We start from the raw sequence: 24,590 nt of genomic DNA, 5'->3' as shown, positions 1-24,590 counted from the left end.
ATATTGCAGTCTATATTTTAGCTCAAGCATTACATGACATGAATTTCTCTTTTAAAATAAGTAACAAAAAATCTGAAATAAATCCACACACACTAAAGTATAAGGTGAGAACGTCCAATGAAAGTTTCCTCGTATCTTTTTATACTCGGTCAGTTCAGTACCGGAACACAATGTGCCCAGACAAAAGGGTCATGTTCCGTTTAGAGGTGTTTAACCCTTTCACTTCTGGAGCTGTTTTATTTTTATTTTTGCACCCCTGTTAGAAAAATAATTTTAATCCTGAAGATTATATAAAACCCCCAAACAGTATACAGTATATTTTCTATAAGGAGAGACCCTGGAGAAACAATGCTTGCTCTATCATCTTTTTCTGTCACATGATATTAGTGCAATGGTTTACCAAATGTAATCTTTTGTTTTCAGTAAAAGATATTTAGGGCATACAAATGTAATATATTACCCAATTATTTCGTAAAATATAAAAGATGAGGTTGCACTGAATAAATAGATAGCCAGTAGGGATGAGCGTTATGTTCGGGTTGACCATAAGTTCAACACAAACATTGAATGTTTGAGCATTCGTCGAAAATTCGAACATTATGGGGTGTTCATGCCAAATTTGAGCTGCGCTGTGACATCGGAGTGCATTGCTGTCTGATGATTGGCCAAGCATGCACCAAGCATGCACTATGACCTGCATGCATTGGCCAATCACAGCAACATCAGCAAAGAGAGCCATAATTATAGCTCAGGGGTTAAGTCCACGGCCCACATTATATAAGGCTGCCTCGCCTGCACATCGGCCCTGTGTAGTGTGTTGTTGGTGTTGACCGAGAGAGAGTGTCATTTTATTTAGATTGAGCAGGCAGGTGATTCAGTTAGCTGCAGTGTATTTAATATATATATATATATATATATATATATATATATATATATATATATATATTAGGACTGTTACTGATTTTTTTAAAATTGATTAATCAACTAATTTTGATTAATTAGAACGCACATGCAGATCCAACTACTTTTAGCTGATTTCCTTGCATTACACTATATATAACCACCCGACACTAGTTAGTTTCCACAATCCATGACTTAACTTCACAGTTTACACAAATACATTTTAATTTCAAACTGTAGCACTGACGCAAGTAATTTTTTTTTCCACAGTAGCGTGACAATCCCTCCACCTCCAGTCTAACTAATCACTCTCACCTAATGGCATGGACCCCTGTGCAAACAGGTGGTCATGCAAGCAGGTATAAAAAGGGTTAACACGTACCATAAACTTCTCTCACATATCCTTAGATCTCAGCAAGGGCGCCAGGTCATAGGTAGGATGAAAAGATCTAAGTGCTCACCGCTTAAGTATAAGATTTAATTTTTGTGTTCAAACACAAACTACTCACATAAAGATGATAAAAACACAGCATGTAAAGCCGACAATCATGTTAGTTCCATAGTGCAGCAGCGGGTGACGTTATGCATTCAATCAGAACTTCAATGTCACCAGACTCCTCCCCCCTTCCCTTCATTAGCAGACGGAGGCCCTTTGGGAAGTGGGGAGGAGTCCGGTGATGTCGTTGTCCGTGATGTCACACAGCTCTCCAACGGAACTCCCTGAAGCCCTGGAAGCCAGTGGAGAGGTGAGTACTGATCAAAATCATTTTGATTGATCAAAAAAATTAACGATTAATCAAGGAATTTTTAATTTCCACAGCCCTAATATATATATATATATATATATATATATATATATATATATATATATATATATATATATATATATATATATATATATATATATATATATATATATATATATATATATATATATATATATATATATATATATATATATATATATATATATATATATATATATATCCACTGTATTCAGTGTAGCTAGATCAGACTGCAGGCTGTTCCTTGTGTACTTTTTCTAATATACTGTAAGGCAGGTAGGTTATTCAGTGAGCTGCAGTGCGTAAAATATATATACAGTCTACTACATATATATATCCACTGCATTCCAGTCTAGCCAAGCCTACATATGACTGCAGGCCATTCTTGGTGTACGTTTTCAAATATACTTTCAGGCAGGCAGGTGATTCAGTGAGCTGCAGTGCATTGAATATATATACAGTCTTCTATATATATATATATATATATATATATATATATATATATCCACTGCATTCCAGTCTAGCCAAGCCTATATCTGACTGCAGGCCATTCCTGGTGTACGCTTTCAAATATACCTTCAGACAGGCAGACAGGTGATTCAGGGATATGCAGTGCATTATATATATATATATATATATATATATATATATATATATATATAGTCTCCAACATATATATCCACTACATTCTAGTCTAGACAAGCCTATATCTGATTGCAGACCATTCATGATGTACTTACTTTTTCTAGTGAACTACAGGTGGGGTTGTCAGGGCTGGCTTAGCCCTTCCTTCTCTGGGCTGGCTGCTCAGCTGTTGGCTAATTGCCAGCTCTCATCTCTCTCCAGTTACCAAGCTGTTCCTGATCCTGCTCGTCTGACCTGCCTACTTAAAGCTGTCCAGCTTACTTCATCCCTGCCTGCGCCTTGGTCACATTACAAGAAACCATCTCCTGCGTACCTGTTTTAAAGACTGGCTTGCTGACATCCCTTCTGGCTCCTTATCCTGCTTGCTGTTCCTCCACTTGGATCCCTGACTTCTGGCCTGGCTGATTACCCGATCTGGTTATTGAACTCTGGCCTGGCTGACTACTCGACCCGGTTACTGGACTCTGGCTATGCTTTGATTTTACCTTTTTTTTTTAAAGATGTTTTATTAGGATTGTATACAAACAGGGTACAAAGTCAACGGCAATTAAAATTTAAATTTAACAGGTACATAGTATAGTCATCGATATATGTAAGGTGCAGAGAGAATACTGTAAAACATGCACATTATGCCTAGAAATAGTCGTGTACGGAAGAGAACCAAAAGAGAGAAAAATATGGTACGTATTTATTATCAGATTTTTCCCCATAGCTGGTGAAATTGGGTTAGCTACCTTACAGCGCTTACAGGTGTTTTTATGTTAGACGTAGTGCTATTCTGACCTTAGCATGAAAGGGTGGTCTGTATTGGTACTTCTATTGCTAAGTGCCGAGGCATTATATGTGTGAAGGACGCCTAGGTCCTCAACAGACATATGTAGGTATTGTTGATCCTGCCTATGTTATCGCAGGGGAAGAGGTGTTAGGCGCATTTAAAAGAGGGCGGGAGGGTATCTAGGTGAAGGAGGAGTCAGACTCCATTTGTGGGCGGAGAGGGGTATGTCATTGGATGGGGTGTCAGTAGTCATAAGGTTGGGAAAGGTGGGGCAGAAATGCAGGGAGCTGGGGTGACAGACCTTGGTAGGTGGCATAGTATTTGCAAAGTATCCCTTTATAAGTCATTGAGTCATGTATTGTTTGAAAATGTCGGCATTCATGAAGTGGATCCAGCAAGACCAGATATTGGTGAATTTAGTGGGTGTGTCCTTGGCTTGGTGGATTAAGTTTTCCATGTTCATTGTATTGACGATGCGCGTAAGCCATTCGTTTATAGTTGGGACATTCAGGGATTTTCATTAAGAGGAAGGCATAATTTGGCTGCATTGACCATGTGCATGACCAGGGATTGAAAGTACGATCGATTAGAGGTGGTGGAGTGATGTAGTAGGAGTTGGGCAGGTGAAAATTCTAGAGGGTGTGTGGTAACTGTGTTGATTATTTTGTGGATTTCGATCCAGAAAGGTTGGATTTTCGGACATGACCACCAGATGTGAAGTAGTGAGCCTGGGTGTCATTACATTGCCAACAGTTTTGGGGGATAGTCGGGTTGAGTGTGTGTAGCTTTAAGGATGTTTTGTACCATCTAGTTTTCAATTTATAGGCGTTTTCTTGGGTTTGAATGTTAACCGATCCCTTGTAGACGTGTCGAAATATGTTTTCCCATTCCTTGTCTGTGAGCTCCATTTGTAGGTATTTTTCCCATTGTAGGTTCATCTGGTGTTTAACCATTTTGAGTTCTGAAAAAAGCATGGAGTATGTAGATGATATCAGGTGTTGCTGAGGTTCTGCACTAGAACACAAGGATTCAAAATCGGTTAAATGTCTAGACCATTGATGGTTAGATCTGGGTGTATAGAAAAAGTGTCTAAGTTGCAGGTACGTCCAGAAGGGAAAGGAATCTTTTGCCATTTTTGCTGTGATTTCAGTCTGGGAGAAGAAGCGGTCGTTATGGAAGAAGTGTTCCGCTCTAACCGTTGGGTGTGGCCATCCATCTGCGAGGAAGGTCGGGTGAGCCCCAGGAGTGAAATCGGGGTTCATTCTTGGAGGGGTCATGGGGCCCTTAATGGATGATATTTTGTGTTTATTGTATGCTTGTTGGAAGTATTGTATTAAGGGGTGAGTAAGGTAATCACGAGGGACGTGTTGTCGTTTTATCCATGGGATAGTTGCTAGGGAAATTGAAGACAGGGAATGCTCAAGACGAACCCAGGCTTTTTCATTGGAATGGATGTTCCAGTCAATTATCCTGGAGAGGTGGCAGGCTTGGTAGTATTTTCGAATGTCTGGGAGGACAATGCCTCCCTTTGATTTGGGAGCAGTTAGTCTTTGGAATCCCAGCCTATGGCGTTTCAGCCTAGGGCGTTTCTTGTTCCACAAGAATTCTGTGCACGCCTTTCTATACGCTGTAAAGAAGGTTAGGGGGAGTTTGATACGAATGGTCTAAAGGATATATAGAACTCTGGGTAGAATATTCATTTTTAATATTGCGGACCTACCAAACCAGGAGAATCGCTCTGGGGACCATTTCGTTAAATCGTCAATGACGTGTTTCAACAGTGGGCGTAGTTTAGCTCAAATAGGTCAGATAGAGATGCGGGCAGTTGAATCCCTAGGTATGTAATTGATCGGGGGTTCCATTGAAATGGGAAGTTGGTTTGACATAGGGTAAAGATGTTTTGGAGTAGTGTAATATTCAATGCAGTGGATTTAGCAAAATTGATTCGCAGGTTAGATATGGTTTTAAATGTCTCAAAATCTTAGTAAGTTTGGGATTGTCGTGAGGGGTTCTGTGAGAAAGAGCAGAATGTCATCTGCAAATGCTGATAATTTATATGTTTGGCATTTAACTTCTATGCCTTTTATGTCGGGGTTGTCTCTGATGCGTTGGAGGATGGGTTCTAAAGTTAGGATGAAAATTATGGGAGAGAGGGGGCATCCTTGGCGGGTTCCGTTCGAGATGGAGAAGGCACTCGACAGGTGGCCATTCACTCAGATATTTGCTGTGGAATAGGAATAAAGAGCTAGTATGAAATTTAGCATGCGTGTTGGCAATCCAATCGCTCGAAGGGTCTCAGCTAGGTAATCCCCGGCCACTCTGTCGAATGCCTTCTCCATGTCGAGTGATAGAAGGAATCCTTGATTTTGGGTAGAGGCTAGCCAGTGTTGTATGTTTATTGCTTTTAGAGTATGATCTCTCGCCTCTCTGCCAGGGACAGGGGGGAGTAGTCGATTGGCCATCGTTTTGGCGTACCATTTAATGTCGACGTTCAGTAGGGAGATGGGTCGGTAATTGGTTACACTGGAGGTGTCTTTACCTGGTTTCGGTATTAAAGCAATGTTGGCGTTCAAGAGGTCTCTTGGTGGAGTTGTGGGCTTGTCTAGGGAATTGAATGCGTGGGTGAAATGTGGACTTCAATGTCGGCAAACATTCTATAATATCCCACTGTAAGTCCATCAGGGCCTGGGCTTTTCCCTGGTTTTAATTGTCGTAGGGCTAGGTCTATTTCTGTGCTATCTAGGGGGTCATCCAGTTCTTGTGCCTGTGTTTCTGAAATTGGGTTGGGGCTATACTGTTGTAGGAATTGCCTGATAAGGTTTCGTCTGGAGGTGTCGTCTTTTGTTGGGTCTGTTTGGGAAAGGTTGTATAGTTTAGTATAGTAGCGTACGAATTGAGCGGCTATGTTTGGAGTTCGGTGGAGTTTGCGGCCGTTGCTGTCTGTGATGTTGTGAATGGTGGTGTTCACCTTCTTCAGCTGTAAGGCCCTCGCTAGGGTTTTGCCGGCTTTGTTTCCGTATTCGTAGAACTTATTTGCATAGAATGTATTTTCTCTGAATTTGTTTTACCCAGGAGGTCTAGTAGTTCCTTTCTGGCTGTTGTGAGAGCGTCCTTGGTGTTTTCAGCTTGGGTACGCTTAAGAGCGTTTTCAAGAAGTCAAATTCGTTCTAGGAGTTCATTATAATTTTTTTTCCATTCCCTGTTTCTTTTTGCGGCCGCTGCAATAAGTATACCGTGGATGACGCATTTATAGGATTCCCAATTATTAAGGGGGAACGTATCTGTGTGCGCGTTTTCTGAGAAGAAATGTTTGAGATTGGTTGCGACTTCTGCGGTTACGGCAGGGTCAATCAGTAGGGAAGGGTCAAGTCTCCAGAGTGGGGTAGTGGGTAGCGTATCTGGGAATGATATAGTGATTGTGATAGGGTGGTGATCAGATATGACCATCGGGTCTATGGACGCTTTCTGGAGCGTGGGTAGGTCTTTCTGGAGGAGGTAGTCGATTCAGGAGTATCGATTGTGTGGGGCTGAGTAGAAAGTATAGTCTCTACAATCGGGGTTTAAGATTCGCCATGTGTCGTGTAGCAGTAGGGATTGCAGGCTAGTCTTGTTTTTCCGCAGGGCTTTGTATAGGAGAGAAGAAGAACTGTATCTTGGGAGGGGTTTAGGGGAATATTGAAGTCTCCTCCAAAAATCACTGCACCTTCCTGGAAGGTGGTAAGCTTATTGATGGTTTTGAGAAAAAAGGGTACATGGCGAGTGTTAGGGGCGTATATGTTCACAAGGGTAATTACCCTACCCATGTATGAGCCTTTTAGGAAGAGGTATCTACCCTCTTCATCAGAGAGCGGGTCAGTGTATTGGAATGGGCTGTTTTTGTGCACTAGGATGGCCACACCCTTCGATTTGGCTAGTGGGTTTGTAGCGTGGTAAACATTTGGGAAGTGATGATTTAGCAATTTAGGGATGGCATTAGTTCGGAAGTGGGTTTCTTGTAGAAACACAATATCTGCTTTGTGTTTCTGCATCTCAAGGAGGGCCTGGGATTGATTTTTCCGGAGTATTCCGGCCTTTGACGTTTAATGAAATAATTTTAGCAGTTAGATTGGTGGTATGAGTATGTGTAGGCGGCATGGTCATTACTGGGAGCGTACCTTGCGTTGGGGAAATGTGCTGAGAGGTCTGAGGGTCTGTCACAGGGGCGATTTTGTGGTCAGGGAGTGGAGTCGGGGTATCTTTTATAGGGGTCTCGTCGATATGTTCTTCTGGAGTGATGACGGTGTTAGAGGGTGAGATGTGGGGTGTGTACCAGTTATCAGTGAGGTCTCTCACACCTAGTTAGGTGTAAGGGAGTTACCACGATGGGTATACCGATAAGGGTCAGTGGTGTGCTACTGGATCGCACGTATGTCGATAGGATTTCGACCACTGTGTGGGAGTTGACCGGTCTTTCGAGAGGACTGGTGTTAGTGGACAACTGAGTGGTACTGTCCTGTCCGTCTTACCATTAGCCTGGTAGTGCATCGTCTTGTGTGGATGGGGCTATATCTTAGAAGCCCATGAAGTGGTTATATGTTGTGGGGAGGTCTCATGGTCACATTCCTTATGGAGGTTTGAGGTGCCGGTCACATAATGTTTGGCATCTCATACCTGCTGTCTCAGCTGTTATGTGTACCTAAGGCGGAACTCGCGAGCAGTAGGAGGAGGTTGATCCTTGGTGAAAGAGATGGGATAGATTTCCTAAAGTTCACAACTTTTAACTTATCAATGAAAAGATAATTACAGAGATCAAAAAGCAATATCCCGGGGGTCATATAGATGGCCGTAGCTCTCAGGCATAGGCTATGTATTGAAATGGGCCTGTTCTTATGTGGTGAGTGGATAGGCCTGCAGAATCATTAACTTCATATCAAAACAATAACATAACAATAACATAACAACAATAGTAACCAAAATAACTAGGTGACCCTGCTAACCTTGGGGTATGGAGATTCCTTGGCGGTGCCGGATGGGTATAGAATAGCTTGGCTATGGACTATCTGCACTTAGTCGGGCAGAAACCGCAGTATGGCGAGGTATGTTATTACACTGGTCATACGTACCGTGTGTTAGGGATGAGGTTGCCCATGCAATATTTATTTTCAGTCAGTTAGATGCCTTAACCTGGTGAGAACATATACACTGTGTGCTTGATTGGTCAAGCCGTATGGGGAATGGGGGCTGGGAGGTACAAGGGGGAGCAATTGAGGGGGGGTGGGGGGTGGAATAATGTGCCCCCACTATGGCTCCGACTAGCGTGAATGAGGCTAGTGGTGGGAGCATGACAGGCTTCTCGAGACCGAGATCCCTATCGCTCCAGTGAAAGAGGGTCAGTGCTATGCTGCGGCAAAGGGTCTGTTCGTATTGTTTGTGGGGGTAACTGTAGGTGGACATACCATGCCAGGGCGACCTCCAGAACAAGTCTCCAAAAGTCACTGAGTGCTCCGGTCTTGGCGGGTGTGGCATTCGAAGATCGGGGTCTCCGTGGGCTCGACGTCATTGTCTATCGGAAAGTGCAACAAGTCTGTTTTCCGGGTAGATGTACACGGTGGCGGGTCCCCAACTAGGTGAGTATTAGTTCGTGGAGATCAGCAGAAGGGAGCCTTGAGACTGGAGGTCTCCGGGGGATCCGCAGGTGGAGTGACAGCGGTCGTCCGTAACAGGTGAGTTCCCAAGTCGGCAGGTGCGCCAAGGGAATAGGGTGAAGAATGGTACAGATTGCAGTTTGTGCAGGCTAATCGACACTCGCAGGGCTGCTTGAGTCATCTCACAGGGCAGTGACTAACAATTCCTGCACGCTCTACGTGACAGCGGGGCCGAAGTCGGGCTTGGTGGGGGGTGGCGGGGTCGGTGTCCCACGGGTGGTCTGAAGGTGGACGGTGACCTGTGCCTGCGAAACCAGGATGCTTGGGTCTCCATTTGTTTTTCTGTGCAGTGGTCATAGTGAAGTGCAGTAGTCGCAAAGTCTGCATACCAATTAGGCACTTCGACATGTGGGATATCCAGCGTTCGGCAGAAGTTGTCCAGATCTTCTGAAACCTTCAGGATGGCAGTGCGACCTTAGTAAGAGGCTTAAAGAGCTAATGGAAATTTCCAGCGGTAGCGAATGTCCTTTTGCCAGAGAAGGTCTAGCAGAGGACGAAGGTCTCTTCGATGTTTCAGCGTGATCGCCGAGAGGTCTTGATATATTTGCACTACATGGCCTTCAAAGTCCAGTTGTGCTTTAACCCAGGCTTTTTTGAGAATCTCTTCTTTTACGGCATAGTCATTTATATAGCATATGACATCTCTCGGTGGGTCAGAGTCTTAGGCCTGAGAGCTCTGTGGATACGCTCCATGGCTATGGGTGTGTGGTGGGGCCGTTCCAGCAGCTGGTTGAAGAGGGTTGTAACAGCGGGGAGAACCTGCTCTGGCTCAATTGTTTCAGGTAGGCCTCTTATCCGCAGGTTGTGTCTGCATCCTCTATTGTCGATATCTTCGACATGAGGCTGGAGGTCCCGAAACTGCAGAGTATGTGTGTCTAGTTTGCCATGAGTTTCCTTCAGCTCATTCTGCTGCTGTGCCACCATAATTTCCATGGATTGCACTCTCCCCGTAATTGCTTGTATCTCATGGCGGGGGTCTGTGATGGCCGCGGTCAGTGTGCTTTTTATGTCCGCCGCGACAGTCCACAAGTCATGGATACTTAATTGATGGTGGGGGAGTGAGTGGTTTTCCTCCGTAGTGGGTGGTTGCTCCTTCGGTGTCAAGGTGATCCCGATATGATTCTGAGTGGGAGAGTGGGCCGCCATGTCGGCTCCCTGGCTCCTTAAGAGATCCTGAATTGTTGGATTGTTGCGGGATCCCAAGTCTCTCGTCGAGCGGGATCTAGATGCTGAGGGTCCGCGGGATGAGGTCCCCATTTTGGGTTGGTGCTTGTCAGTGAAGGTCCTCGGTGAATGTGCTTTTTAGGCTGAGGTAAGACGTAGCAGGGGTTCTAAGCATCCATCTGCTCTCTAGGCAAGCCACGCCCCCCTTTTCCTTTTTATTTAATAAACAATTGGGATTTAATTGTACTTCTGTCTCGGTTTGATTAATGGTTTCTGACAGTAGGCGAAGGACATGAATTCAGAAGATACAGTCAATCCACTTGTTGGTAATATTTTTTCCAGATTGGATGAGCAAGATCACCGCATGGATCAGTTTGCCATGGCATTACAAACACTCCTGAGTCACACGGCTCACCTGGAATCCCCCACTGTGGCTACTCCGGTACAACCTGAGCTGCAGCCCATCCCTGCTGCTATGCCAGTCTCTGTGCAGGCACCCACCTCGAGTATTACCTCTGTAAGTGGTATGTCTGGTTCCGCTCCACTTCCCCAGAGATTTGGGGATGATACAGTTCAATGCAGAGGGTTTCTCAATCAGGTTGAGATATACTTTGAGATGCTGCCCCAGGCGTTTCCTACAGACAGAAGCAAAGTAGGTTTCATTATATCTTTGCTTTCTGAGAGAGCCTTGGCCTGGGCTAAACCTCTATGGGAGACGCAAAAACCTGTTGTTTTGAGTTACCCTGAGTTTGTGGCCTCCTTTAAAAGGGTATTTGATGTTCCCGCATGCTCTGCTTCTGCTGTCAAGTGCCTTAAGTCCATCAAATAGAGTACGAGAACTGTTGCTGACTACGCCGTTGAATTCTGCACATTGACAGCAGAGGTTGCTTGGAACAATGAGGCCCTCGTGACTGCTTTTTCTCATGGTCTCTCAAGGTCTTCCATCAAGGATGAGATAGCAGTCCGAGATATACCTACTGAGCTGGAGAGCTTGATCTTGTTTGCCATCCTCATTGACTCCAGACTCAGAGAAAGGCTTTCATTTAAGGAGCGCTTGCGGAAGGCTCCTGTACCTTTGCCTCCGAGCTGTGCAGTCCCACCTGTGCCTCCCTCACCTCTCATGACTCCTGGTACCGAACCGGTCAGTGAAGATGAACCCATGTACCTGGGCTTCAGAGAGTCTTTAGGAGGAGGGAGAGATTGTGCCTTTATTGTGGCCAGGCAGATCACTTTTTGAAGTATTGTCCTACCTGTCCAGGGAATGCCTGAACCAGGTGCTGTTGTTTCGTCCCCAGTTATCCAGAAGGATAAGCCCCTGGTTTCACCCTTTCTTGGGCTGAGTCGTCCATCGAGATACAGGCTCTAGTCAACTCTGGTGCTACAGGCCTGTTCATTGATGCTGCATTTGTTTCACAGCACTTGATTCTGCTGCAGCTGCATGACACTCCACTTGCCATTGAAGCTCTTGACGAGAGACCTTTACAGCCTGCCCATGTGACTCATGGGACGGTTCCATTGTCCATGGCCGTAGGGGCTCTTCACCATGAGATAATCCAATTCCAAGTTATTTCCTCACCCAGGTTTCCGCTGGTTATTGATTATCCTTGGTTACAGAGGCATAACCCCTCTTTTGATTGGCTCCGTACTGAGGTTCTCTCCTGGTCACCACTATGCAGTGAGACATGCTTCCTGAAGGTATCCAAGGTCTTGTGCACCTCTTCACTCTCCTCACTGTTGGAGGAGTACCGCGATTTTAGCAATGTCTTTGACAAAGGTCAAGCCAGTAGTTTGCCTCCACATCGGACTTTTGATTACGCAATTGACTTTCAACCTGGTGCCATACCTCCTCGTGGCCGAGTTTACCCTTTGTCGGTCTTGGAGGATAAGGTCATGGATGAGTATGTTACAGACGCACTTTCTCGAGGTTTCATTCGCAAATCCTCATCTCGTGCTGGTGCTGGTTTCTTCTTTGTGAAGAAGAAGAGTGGTGAACTGAGACCTTGTATAGATTATAGGGGTCTCAATCGTGTCACGATTAAGAAAGCCTACCCGATTCCGTTGATTACAGTGTTATTTGACCTCCTCAAGGGAACAACGGTTTTCACGAAGCTTGATTGAGAGGGGCATACAATCTTGTGCGCATTAAGGAAGGCGACGAGTGGAAAACTGTGTTTAATACCAGAACAGGCCATTATGAGTACCTGGTAATGCCTTTTGGCCTTTGTAACACCCCGCCAGTTTTCCAGGAATTTATTAACAATGTCCTCCGAGATTTGTTGCAGTTATGTGTGGTGGTTTATCTCAATGATATCTTCATATTTTCCAAGTCCCTGGAGAGCCACCACACAGATGTCTGTCGTGTGCTTCAGAAACTAAGAGAATATATATATACCCCAAGGAAACTGCTGAGAGGCATGTTGAGCCCATTGAATATTTTTTTTGTCCCAAGTGATTGAATAATGACAAAAAAAAATACAAAAAGTTGTCACTAATAAATATAAACAGAAAAAGACTGAAAATTTAGAAAAAAAAAATATATATTTTCTACTTTTTGTTATAAGAAAAATCTAATAAACTCAATTTTAGTCATATATTTAGGCCAAAATGTATTCAGCCACATGACTTTAGTAAAAAAAAATATCAATAAGCGTATATTTATTGGTTTGCACAAAAGTTATATTGTCTACAAACTAGAGTAAATTTTCTGGAATTTACACAGCTTATTACATCTCATTTCTTGAGGTGCTAAAATGGCAGGACAGTACAACCCCCCACAAATGACCCCATTTTGAAAAGTAGACACCCCAAGGAAACTGCTGAGAGGCATGTTGAGCCCATTGATTTTTTTTTTGCCTCAAGTGATTGAATAATGACAAAAAAAATTACAAAAAGTTGTCACAAAATGATATATTGCTCACACATGCCATGGTTATATATGGAATTGCACCCCAAATTACATTTTGCTGCTTCTCCTGAGTATGGGGATACCATGTATTTTGGGAGCCTAGCCGCGTACGGCACCCTGAAAACCAGTCACTGCCTTTAGGTTTACTAATGCCGCGTGCACACGAGTGGACTTTTCGAGGGATTAAGTCCGACAGACTTTCGAAGGAGTTCTGACGGAGTTCTGACGGAGTTCCGACAGAGTTCTGACGGACTTTTCGAATGAGCGGACTTGGCCACACACAATCACACCAAACTCCGACGGATTCGAACGTGATGACGTACGACTCGACTCGAATAAGGAAGTTCATAGCCAGTAGCCAATAGCTGCCCTAGCGTCGATTTTAGTCCGTCGGAATAGCATACACACGAGCAAATTTTTCGGTAGGAACTGGGTCCGGCGGAGTTCCGTCAGAAAAATTTGAAGCATGTTCCATTTTCTAAAGTCTGCCAGACTTTTGCGAATCAAAAGTCCGTTGCAGCCCACACACGATCGAATAGTCTGACGGAATCATTCCGTCAGACTTTGGATGTTGAAAAGTCCGCTCGTGTGTACGGGGCTTAAGGGTGCAAATTTTTGATTTCACTCCTCACTACCTATCACAGTTTTGAAGGCCATACAATGCCAAAATAGCACAATCCCCCCCCCCCCCCCAATGACCCCATTTTGGAAAGTAGATACCCCAAGCTATTTGCTGAGAGGCATGTTGAGTCCATGGAATATTTTATATTTTGCCACAAGTTGCGGGAATATTAAAAACTTTTTTTTTTGCACAAAGTTGTCACTAAATTATATATTGCTCACACATGCCATGGGCATATGTGAAATTATACCCCAAAATACATTTTACTGTTTCTCCTGAGTACGGGGATACCACATGTGTGGGACTTTTTGGGAGCCTAGCCACGTACGGGACCCCAAAAACCAAGCACTGCCTTCAAGATTTCTAAGGACATCAATTTTTGATTTCACTCCTCACTACCTATCACAGTTTTGAAAACCATAAAATGCCAAGATGGCACAAACCCCCCCAAATGACCCCATTTTGAAAAGTAGACACCCCAAGCTATTTGCTGAGAGGTATGTTGAGCCCATTGAATATTTTGTTTGTCCCAAGTGATTGAATAATGACAAAAAAAATACAAAAAGTTGTCACTAAATTATATATTGCTCCCACATGCCATGGTTATATGTGTAAGTGCGTCCCAAAATACATTTTGCTGCTTCTCCTGAGTACGGGGCTACCACATGTGTGGGACTCTTTGGGAGCCTAGCCGCGTACAGTATTTCTAAGGGCGCAAATTTTTGATTTCACTCCTCACTATCTATCTCCCCCAAATGACCCCATTTCGTAAGGTAGACACCCAAGCTATTTGCTGAGAGGCATGGTGAGTATTTTACAGCTCTCATTTGTTTTTTAACCACTTGCTTACTGGGCACTTAAACCCCCCTCAGTCCCAGACCAATTTTCAGCTTTCAGCGCTGATGCACTTTGAATGACAATTGCGCGGTCATACAACACTGTACCCAAATGAAATTTTTATCATTTTTTTCCCACAAATAGAGCTTTCTTTTGGTGGTATTTAGTTACAGCTGGGAGTTTTATTTTTTGCTAAACAAACAAAAAAAGATGCAAAAAAAAAAAAAATCATGTTTTAATAGTTTGTTATACAATTTTGCAAACGGGTCATTTTTCTCCTTCATTGAAGTGCGCTGATTAGGCGGCACTGATGGCTGCATTGGTGGGCACTGATGGGCTGCATTGGTGGGCACTGATAGGCTGCATTGGTGGGCACTGATAGGCTGCACTGGTGGGCACTGATAGGCATAGTTAAGGCGGCACTAATAGGCACAGATAAGGCGGCACCAATCGGCACAGATAAGGCGGCACTGATGGGCAAAGATGGGCACAGATAAGATGGCATGGATGGGTGGCACGGATAAGTGGCACGGATGGGTGGCACGGATGGGCACTGATAGGTACCACTGATAGATGGGACTGATGGGCACTGATAGGTGGCACAGATAGGTGGCTCTGATAGGTGGCACTGCTGGGCACTGATGGGCGGCACTGCTGGGCACTGATGGGCGGCACTGCTGGGCACTGATGGGCGGCACTGGGGTGCAGCACCTTTAAGGAAGATTGTGGGCACTGTGGGTGGCACTGTTGGTGGCACTGCTGGATGGCACTGTGGGTGGCATTGTGGGTGGCACTGTGGGTGGCGCTGTGGGCACTATGGGCACTGCTGGGTGACACTGATTGGGGGGCACTTACTTTCATTCAGGATGGCACTGCGGTGGGCAGGTGGGCACTGGCAGGAAGCAGGTGGTCAGCTGTATTGCTGGCCGTGATCGGGACTGATGTCCCGATCACGGCCGCCGGTGATCGGCTTTTTTTTTCTCTCCTCGCGCTGTCAGCGCGAGGAGGAATAATAGCCGATTACCGGCTCCGTTCTGTCACATGATCAGCTGTCATTGGCTGACAGCTGATCACGTGACAAGGGGTCGGGATCGACCCCTTTCACGGATCGGTGATCAGGCGAGTCTCGTGGACTCGCCGATCACAGAGCGCGCCGCGCGCGCCCCTCAGGGGGCGCGCAGGCCGCTCGTAACCGGGACGACGTCAATAGACGTAGTCCCGGAAAAGTAGATCCGCGCTAATGCCGTCATTTGGCAATAGCACGGATCTCAAGTGGTTAAAAAGAAGAAAGTAAAGAAAAAAAAATTTCTTTCTTTTTTCAAATTTCAAAGCTTTGTGTCAAAAAGCGAGATCTGCAAACTACTTACCATACCTCTCAGCAAATAGCTTGGGGTGTCTACTTTACAAAATGGGGTCATTTGGGGGGGTGGGTTGTGCCATCTGGGCATTCCATGGCCTCCGAAACTGTGATTGGCAGTGAGGAGTGAAATAAAAAATGTACATCCTTAGAAAGCTTGAAGGTGGTGCTTGGTTTTTGGGGCCCCGTACGCGACTAGGCTCTCAAAAAGTCCCACACATGTGGTATCCCCATACTCAGGAGAAGCAACAAAATGAATTTTGGGGTGTAATTCCACATATGCCCATGGCATTTTTGATCAATATATAATTTAGTGACAACTTTGTGCAAAAAAATAAAAAATATTTTCCCGCAACTTGTGGCATAATATAAAATATTCCATGGACTCAACATGCCTCTCAGCAAATAGCTTGGGGTGTCTACTTTCCAAAATGGGGTAATTTGGGGGGGGGGGTTGAACTGTCCTGGCATTTTATGCACATTTAGAAGCTTATGCCACACATCACCCACTCTTCTAACGTGCAAGAAAATTCAGTTGAACCCCCAAACATTATATATTTTTTTAAAGCAAAGGTTCTACAGATTAAAATGGTGGGTGTTGCATTTTTTTTTCCACATAGTATTTGCGCAGCAATTTTTCAAACGCTTTATTATTTTTTATTCTAATGCACTAAAATACGCTATATTGCCCAAATTTTTGATGAAATAAAAAAGATTATCTTAGGCCGAGTCCATGGATACCAAACACAACATGCTTTAAAATTGCGTACAAACACACAGTGGCGACAAACTACATACATTTTTAAAAGCCTTTACAGGTTACCACATTAGATTTACAGAGGAGGTCTACTGCTAAAATTACTGCCCTCTATCTGACCTTCGCGGTTATGCATCACATTCATGGTGCAATTGCTGATTACATATGACGCCAGACCGATGCTTGTGTTCACCCTTGCGCAAGAGCGGGGGGGACAAGGGTGCTTTTTTTTTTTTCTTTAAACTTTTTCTTCCATTATTTTTATCATGTTTATTGTTATCTTAGGGAATGTAAATATCCCCTATGATAGCAATAGGTAGTGACAGGTACTCTTTTTTTGAAAAAAATCTATTAGACCCTAGATCTTTCCTCTGCCCTCAAAGCATCTGAACACATCAAGTTCAGTGTGATAAAATGCTTTCCCGTCACATCATGGCAGCATATACTCTGGGTTGTGACTCCGCCCCCACAACCTGATAGGATCATATAGCTATAAGATGACGAGATGCCTCCCCGCCCCAGTATTCTCTTACTTTTTCCTCACCTGTTGGGAACACACGGATCATCACCCCCTTACAGCTTCGCCACAGCCAGGTTCTAGCCTCTCCTGGAGGGAAGTCCTTACTGGTACAGCCTCTAAACAAAGCTAAATGGAAGGAACCCCACTCTGGTGATCTCAGGGGTATGTTGCACTCTCTCAGTGACCTTGAATAAGCCTTAAACAGGCTTGCATTTTTATCTACCTACGGTTGGAGCTTTAAACAGGCTCTAGTACTATTGTTCGGCTCCTGTTATAAGCCTTAAACAGGCTTGCCAATGTCTTTGGCACATAAGCCTTAAAAAGCTTAGCGATATACTCAGCACATAAGCCTTAAACAGGCTTGGCTAAATTGCAGGGGTCTCCATCTCTGTCTTTCCCTGTTTACCTTGTGTGTATCCTTTGGCGGTCTTCCTGGGCGTGGCTCCGGCTGCAGATTTAAAAGGGATTTCATTGAATTTGTCTGTGTACTTGTACCTAGACTCTGGATTGCCAGTATTCTGACCTCCCTTACAAAACTTTCATCCATCCTGCTTAGGTGAGTGGACACCTGTTACTATACTAATGTTTACTGCATGTCTGCTGTGATCTTTCCTCCCTGGATTCCCTATACCAGTGATGGCGAACCTTGGCACCCCAGATGTTTTGGAGCTACATTTCCCATGATGCTCATGCACTCTGCAGTGTAGTTGAGCATCATGGGAAATGTAGTTCCAAAACATCTGGGGTGCCAAGGTTCGCCATCACTGCCCTATACCCATTTTTGACACTATGTATCTCTTTAGGCTTGTCTTATATCCTTTCCATGGAGACCACTGCCCTAGCAGCTCACCGTCAGACCATTAGGTAAGGGGGGAGGATTTACCTTAGTAAGTAGTGAAGATTAAAAAAGAGAGCAATCCTAATGCTGCCTAAATGGCTAGCCCTACCATGTCCTCAAAATCATCCAAATCAAGACACAGAGAGACCTCACGCAGTAGTAGCCATTCTGGCCACAGACAAGTCGCAGGAGAAGCTGCTCAGGCCATAGAGAGAGCCACAGGAGAAGTCGCTCCAGATCATATTCTAGACACAGCCGCTCCTACCATAGAAGATCTCCTGTGCATAGACAGCTTGTTACCTATAATAATTTCTGTAATTTTTTAAGCTGTCCCGCTATGTAAAAGAAGTCCATTACAAGGATCCGAATGGCAAGGTCATGATTTTTAATGATAAAGGAGAACTTCCCAGCCCACTGGAGATTGTAAATTGGATTACAAGAATTAAAGGTGGAAATATCACTGATTGGATGCATGTGGGTCACTTTGATGGGTCCCTCTCAGAGGGTCAGCAACTTATACTAAAACCAGAGCAAATATCATGGAAAGGAGACAAGGTGAGTTACACCGGGGAAGCTGATCCAGAACTTATACAAGAAACATACTAGTTTTTACCCTAAAGCCCATCTCCAGACAAAACCTAACCCCCTCCCCCCATCCTGTTCATAGGCGGCCAACATCTTCCCTGACTTATTCCATGGTGATTAGATGAAGGTGTCAGGTCTAGATGTGTGGATATAAATTCCGGGATATGTCCCCATCACTCATTATACCTGAAGAAGTGGATAAACGACAAAACATCTTCTACATTACAGAACAAGTCCAGCTGAATGTGACTGACTACTATTACCTCCCCCCCCTCCTCATCACACAGACCGGGACATAGACATTTATAGAAGGACCCCGACTTCTGTGTACAGAATGTAGCAAGGTCTCTGGCCTTGATCTAATGAAAACCTCCAGGGCCAGAGATAGCTGACATCCTTTGGTGGGTTGTGAGGCATAGTGGGTGCCAAGGTGCTAGATTCATTGGGCGCCAGACACTTCTTGAATGCAGAAGAGATTTTATTTCTCTTAACAGGAGAGAAGGTTAGGGCCAGGACACCCTTTGGTAGTTGCAAGATTAATTGGCAGACTCTGAGACTTCTACAGGTAGACGGCCATGCAGGGAAAGGCATCCAGCAAGACGCCACTTCTGCACGTGTAGGAATGCTGTCTCCCATGGCAAAAGTCTTTAACACTTTCTAATACAAGGTGTAACAGGCCCTTCACTTCCACTGCAATCACTTCTTGTAGTTTTTCAGCCCACTGAGCTCCCAGTCTCTCTCACTAGTAGTGATGGACGAACTTCCGAAGGGATGTTTCGCGGACGCGATCCACGAACGTGCCCAAATGTTTGCGAACCGCAAGGTTTGCGGCGGACCCCATTCACTTTAATGGCAGGCAAACTTTAAAAACCTCCAGGTCATGTTTTCATCCACAAAATTCTTACTAGCTGTGCACACATAGTCCCACAACATGGAGACTGACATACCAGAAGTATTAAGTGAATCTGGGATCGACAATGACAAGCATTCTTTGGTATTGGCTACTGCGGTCTGGGGCTGTTATTAGAGACGCTGTCTGAGGACCCTGACATTGGGAGTGATTTGGAGTGGCATTTGGAGGAAATCTTGGAATACAGAGAATGGAAGCTGAATGTCTCAGGAGTTCTCTGGGCACTTTTGGAGTTTCTAGCCAATGAGTAATGGGAGCTGGAGATCTCCTACAGAGGGCTGCTAGATTTTGCTTAGCAGCAGGTCTGAGCTCCCTTTGCCTGGAACTATCAGGAAATCCCAGCTGACAACTCTGAAATCCCAGCTGAAGAGTCATCAATGTGCTAATAGTCTGATGGTGGATTCAGCAAGTACTGCATGGGACGATTTTGGATGGAGGAATGTGTCTGTCCAGCAGTAGGATGAGGGTAATGGGAGATTGTATGGATTTAATTCATTTTACATCTGAGGATGATATGGATTATGAGTCACCTGGCAAATTGTTGGCACAGGGTCCAAGTGCCGCCAACCCGTGTCCTGGATTTTAAGCAATTCCCGAAACTAGTGATTTAATCAACTTTTCAGCTGAGGAAGAAAAACCAGGTTAGCTTCCAGCAGAAGAGCTGGCATCAGGGTAGAACATCGTTGAGCTGTGCCCAGCACAAATAACAAATTCATCCTTCCTGAGAGAAGAGGCAGTCAGCCTTTATCCTACAACACTGACAGAGACATGGGACTTTCTGCCAGCAGCAGTTGTGGAGTTACAAGAAACTTCTCCATCTGAAGCCCTGGCAACTGGACAAAGGGTCAAAAACTTCTGCCCCACACTTGCTGCAGTTTGGGAGGCCCATGGGGAGAAAGAGACAGTCACTTCCCAGCAGCAGATCAGGATTCAGGGGGAGAAGGGAGAGGAGGTTGCCGTCCTCCCTTTCCAACAGTCAGACAGAGTGGAGGAAATTGTCTTCACTCCCCAGCCAGGATTTGTGCACCTGGGAGACAGTGATAGAGAAATGTTATCCCAGCAACCAGACGAGGGAACGGAAGAGGAAGCAACCAGCTTATCTCCCCAATGGTGGATACACAGTTTAGGAGAGATGGAGGTCATCCTTCCTCCCCAGCAGCAGATCCACCATCTGGGAGAGGAGGAAGCTGGCCTCCCGCTCCAATGGTTAACCAAAGTGGATGATATGGAGTCCTTCAGAAGAAGTGATGGCAACAGGGCAAAGTGCTATCAACCTCTGTTTATACTTGTAGTAATGTGTATTGTCCTGTACACTGTATTCAGTATTGTGGAAGTCGGCAAGTCTGACCTAGAATGAAACCTCTGAGTCATCCAGGTGGCTAATTAACATAATGTTTATAGTATATGTCTGTTCTAATTATATTCTTGTGTACAGTTTGTATTGTTAGGGTAACATGTATAGCAGGGAGAGGTCCTCCTGTGGGGTATATATTATGTGTCTTTGCAGCCAAAAGTCCTACCTTGTTCTTGTTGCAATATGCAGCTATAATATCTGATATCTATCTTCAGACTGGAGGATTGTCAAGAATTGGGAATTCTAAGGATATCGGGGCAGTTGCTGAGGCTGCTCCCTTGATATCCACACCCAAAAAGGTTTGTTAAGGGGACTATTGCGGTACTAAGTAAATAATTCATAGAAGGCTTTGTTATAAAAAAAAATTACAAATAATTTAATAAGAGCAAAAAAAATTAAAAAATTGAATCCATCAAAACTTCCATATTGTTAAAATCATATACACCACAATTTAATAAACTACCGACGGGTGGCCCCGTAAGGTTTCTATTGAAGAGGGGTATAGAAACGTTTCCTCTACCGGTTTTGCGGCGAACAGCTTCTTCAGGAGAATAGTCTACAGAATAAATAAAAATATTTGCAGATAATCAAATAGCAGCGAATCATATAATGACATAACAAAAAAATGTTTTACAATAATTTAAATAGTGAGGGGATCAGCTCACCCACAGAGGAGGAAGCAGGAGATCACAGGACCCATCGGTTTCCTCCCATGGCAGATGCGGGGGATTGTAAAGGGCTCTTCAAATTTAAACAGATATATATGATATAAGAATTAAAGCGCTCTTATTAAATTATTCGTAATTTTTTTTTATAACAAAGTCTTCTATGAATTATTTACTTAGTACCACAATAGTCCCCTTAACAAACCTTTTTGGGTGTGGATATCAAGGGAGCAGCCTCAGCAACTGCCCCGATATCCTTAGAATTCCCAATTCTTGACAATTATCAATTGGGATGATGGTACTGTTATATGTATTACGTATATTTTGTATTTGAGGCTATACTAAGTCTATGGCTTTATTCAGACTGGAGGAAGTGGTATATGACGTAAGCACTCAAGCAGAGTGTGGGAGACGATTCCATTACAGTGTCTATAAACATTCATCCTGTTTTTGTAACTTCTGTCCTGTCTCACCAATGTATGATCCATACTTGCACTTGCTGCATTGAATGAAGTATATCCCATTACTGGAGGCCAAGCTGTATGATCTTGTAATACTGAAGGTTCCTTTTGTTTCTGTGACAATGTTTAATACATTTATGTAGGTGCACAGTTTGCAGCATTTATTGTTGCAAGGTTTTGTTCCCTTTTTTGAATCCCTGTCCTCAGAATGAACCTTCCTGCTGATTAATGTATGCCTGAGGTTGGGTGGTTGCCTGAAGGTCAACACTGGGGGTTGTTGGAATATTCCCTTCATGGTTCTGTCCTCTGTTATGATAGGTTTCATCTATTTCATTATCTCTCTCATCCCTTCTAGTGCTGGATTGTATGTGGTTATTAGAGGTACACGGCTATTTGTTTTCTTCTCTTTGTATTGTAGGAGATTTTCTCTTTGGACTTTTAAGGCAGTGTTTATGCTTGTACTGATAGTTTTGTTGCTGTAACCTTTCTAATGCATTGATTCTGCTAGTACTCCTAGATGTCTATTTCTGTCTTCTGATTTGAAACATATTATGTGGTATCCAGACTAATGAAGGGCCACCTTCTGGAATGGTCCATGTTTTTACACCAAGGTATGCATTCTACATCATTGTATACACCAGAAGCTTGGCTTATGCCGCGTACACACGTAGCAGACTATCCGGTGGACTTAGTCTGGCGGACTTCCCGCTGGACTGTCCGCCGGACTTTCCGAATGAGCTACTTGCCCACACACGGCACTTTTTCAGCGGACTAATACGGCGTACTAAGTCCGTTGAACTATCCGCCATACTTTTGAAATGAACGGACTCGCCCACACACGTGGAGGAAAGTCTGCTCATTTTGAGCGCGTCTCCAGGTAGCCGGGGCCAGCGAAGGAGACGTCGCTGGCCCCGTCACCTGGTATGGAGTTAAAGGGGAACCCCTATGCCGAAAAATTGGCGTGGGGGTCCCCCCTAGGTCCATATCAGACCCTTATCCGAGCACGCTACCCAGCCGGCCAGGAAAGGGGGTGGGGATGGGCGAGCAGCCCCCCTCCTGAGCCGTGCCAGGCCCGTGCCCTCAACATGGGGGGTGCCTTGGGGAAGGGGGGCCGTACACACCCCCCACACCAAAACAATTTGTCCCCATGTTGATGAGGACAAGGGTCTCTTCCCGACAACTCTGGCGGTTGGTTGTCGGGGTCTGCGGGCGGGGGCTTATCGGAATCCGTGAGCCCCCTTTAATAAGGAGGCCCCCGGATCCTAGCCCCCCACCCTATGTGAATGAGTATGGGGTACAATGTACCCCTACCCATTCACCTGTAAAAAAAATAGTTAAAAAAACACAACACACAAGGGTTAAAATAGTTTATTGCACAGCTCCGGGGGTCTTCCGTCTTCGCGGGTCTTCTCACCGGACTCCTCCGCTATCTTCTGCTAGCTCTTTTACTAGCGAAGGAGCCCGGCTTTCTTCTTTGTCACCGCTGCCCTCTTCTTCCGACTTCGGGGGTCTTGTCCCCCTCTTCGGGGGTCTTGTCCCCCTCTTCGGTTCTTCTTGCCGGGCCACCACGCCTTTTTCTAGCTCTTTTACAAGCGGTGGCCTGGTCTTCTGTTGCTGCTGTCTTCTGGCCTTCTGTTCTTCTCTTCTTCTCTGCTGAAGATGTTGCCTCGTCGCTGTCTCCGCTTACAATGACAGGGATGCGGCGTGCGGCGACTTATATAGGGACATCGTCGGATGATGTCCCGGCTCATTATAATGTCACAGTCCCAGCATCCTCTGGGACTGTGACATCATAATGGCTGGGGCATCATCTGGGATGTCCCTATATAAGTTGCCGCACGCCGCGTACCTGTCATTGTGAGCGGAGACAGCGACGAGGCAACATCTCCAGAAGAGAAGAACAAAAAATAATATATATATATATATATATATATATATATATATATATATATATATATATATATATATATATATATATAAAGAAAAGTCCACACGGATTGGTCAAATATGACAGCAGGAGAGCCTGTAGAGAGGAGAAACCACGTGGGAAGACAGCTGTATTGCTTGTATGTGACCCTCCTTCCACTAGTAGGAATAAATTCTTACCAGCTCTGATGGACCTCTGATATCTCAGATGGTCAAATTCACACTCAGGGTGTGCAGGAGCCTTATTGCTTAGTTACCAGGCAATTTTCTAGGTCACTTGGTCAGGTGCAGCCAACTCCAAATACAAGCCTAGCAACTTCACTCCAGGTATAGATGGGCAGATGTAGGTACACAGGAAAAATCCAGGAGAAACTCCAGCAAAATTTGAAAAATAAATATATAAAAAAAACGATCTAAGTGTAGCTGTATTTAAATCAGATAAACAAAGAGCAGAGACACAAACTAGATGGTGGGTGACGTCCACAACAAGCTCCTCCCCCATACGTACATTATGTCCAATCAGCACGCTGCGTCCCTGTCATTGTGAGCGGAGACAGCGACGAGGCAACATCTTCAGAAGAGAAGAACAGAAGAACAGAAGAGAAGAACAGAAGGCCAGGAGACAGCGGCGACAGAAGACCGGGCCACCGCTTGTAAAAGAGCTAGAAGAAGACGCGGCGGCCCGGCAAGAAGAACTGAAGAGGGGGACAAGACCCCCGAAGAGGGTGACAAGACCCCCGAAGTCGGAAGAAGAGGGCGGCGGCGGCTCCTCCACTAGTAAAACAGCTAGCAGAAGATAGCGGAGGAGTCCGGCGAGAAGACCCCCGAAAACGGAAGACCCCCGGAGCTGTGCAATAAACTATTTTAACCCTTGTGTGTTGTGTTTGTGTTTTTTTTGTG

Source organism: Lithobates pipiens, unplaced genomic scaffold (assembly GCF_037356315.1).
Source record: "Lithobates pipiens isolate NorthernLeopardFrog02 unplaced genomic scaffold, aLitPip1_a1.2 Scaffold_13, whole genome shotgun sequence".
Taxonomy (NCBI): Eukaryota; Metazoa; Chordata; class Amphibia; order Anura; family Ranidae; genus Lithobates; species Lithobates pipiens.
This window is presented reverse-complemented; position numbering follows the sequence as displayed.